Below are 1815 nucleotides of genomic sequence, written 5' to 3'. Positions count from 1 at the left end.
CGGCATGGACAAGTTGGGCTGAAATGTTTCCATTTTGTAAACCTCTATGATTCTATGACTCTGTGATAGCTGGTCTGATGCTCCTTCTGAGAGCTGGTTCAGGCACCATGGGCCGAATGGCCAGAACAATTCTGTATATGTGGAGAGAGACAGAGGGAGAGTTACCATTTCAGGTTGTTGATCTTTTGTTAAAAAAAAACATTTAGTACACTCATTGTTTCTATATAGGTTAGGACCTTTCACAACACCAAAACAGAAAGTGCTGGAAAATCTCAGCAGAACTGACAGCATCTGTGGAGAGAGAATAGAGCCAACGTTTCAGGTCAGGATAACCCTTCACCAGAGCTCAGACTTGAAACCTTGACTCTATTCTCACTCCACAGATGCTGTCAGACCTGATGAGATTTTCCAGCACTTTCTGTTTTTGTTCAGTTTCCAGCATCTGCAGTATTTTGCTTTTATCTTAGAATCTTTAAACTGCTCTGATTGTGTTACTTGAATACATTAATATATTTCTCAGTCCCAGTATACCATTTTTAAAAATTCATTCGTGGGATATGGACGTTGCTGGCTGGCCAGTATTTATTGTGTGGAGATGCCGGCGTTGGACTGGGGTAAACACAGTAAGAAGTTTAACAACACCAGGTTAAAGTCCAACAGGTTTATTTGGTAGCAAAAGCCACACAGAAGGTGGCTTTTGCTACCAAATAAACCTGTTGGACTTTAACCTGGTGTTGTTAAACTTCTTACAGTATTTATTGCCCATCCCTGGTTGCCCTTGAGAAGGTGGTGGTGAGCTGCCTCTTGAATCACTACAGTCCAATGACTGCAATGTCTCATCTTGAACAACATTGGCAACCACATTTGCCACTAACTTTAACCCGAAATCCTAACCACTTATCCTTAACACTAACCCCAAATCTAACTTGAAGCCCCAGCCCTAACTACTAACACTTACCCTAACCCCACTTACATAGTTCAGTTACAATGGCTTATTGCGGTGTCAGTACCAGGAGTGATACTGCTCTGCGACCAACCTTGAGCTTGCACACAGCAACTCTTGGCTTTGATGCCTCCTTCTCTGCACAAAATTGTTAAATTGCTCCTGATAGCGTTCTGAAATAACCAGGTTGAAACAGGCACCTTCACCTCACACAGCACCTTGATGCTACACGTGCCTGCAACCCATTGTATAAAGTCTAAATCATAGGATTCCCTACAGTGCAGAAGGAGGCCATTCGGCCCATCGAGCCTGCGCCGACCACAATCTCACCCAGGCCCTACCCACATAACTCCACATATTTACCCTGCTAATACCCCTGACACTAAGAGACAATTTAGCATTGCCAATCAACCTAACCCGCACATCTTTGGAGTGTGGGAGGAAACCGGAGCACCCGGAGGAAACCCAGGCAGTCACGGGGAGAATGTGCAAACTCCACACAGACAGTGACCCGAGGCCGGAATTGAACCTGGGTCCCTGGCACTGTAAGGCAGCGGTGCTAAACACTGTGCCATCATGCCGCCCTTACATATCGAGTTAAAAGAACCATTGTGTTGATATAAAAGTCCAATTTCCTTTCTGTCCATTTCTCTTCCTCTCCTGAAGATGGCGACAACTTGAATGATATTTTACACATGCCAAAACCAACATTTACATGATTTTTGATCACGGGGGATATTGTAGATCAAGCCTCATCATGTCTTTGCCTCATATCCACCCTACTGTTTTAGTACAAATAAACTTGAGTTTATGTAATGCTCTTCAGGACACCTCATAGCACTTCACACCAAAGAAATACTTAAAGTGCAGTC

The sequence above is a fragment of the Mustelus asterias genome, chromosome 2, assembly GCF_964213995.1.
Source record: "Mustelus asterias chromosome 2, sMusAst1.hap1.1, whole genome shotgun sequence".
Classification (NCBI taxonomy): Eukaryota; Metazoa; Chordata; class Chondrichthyes; order Carcharhiniformes; family Triakidae; genus Mustelus; species Mustelus asterias.
This window is presented reverse-complemented; position numbering follows the sequence as displayed.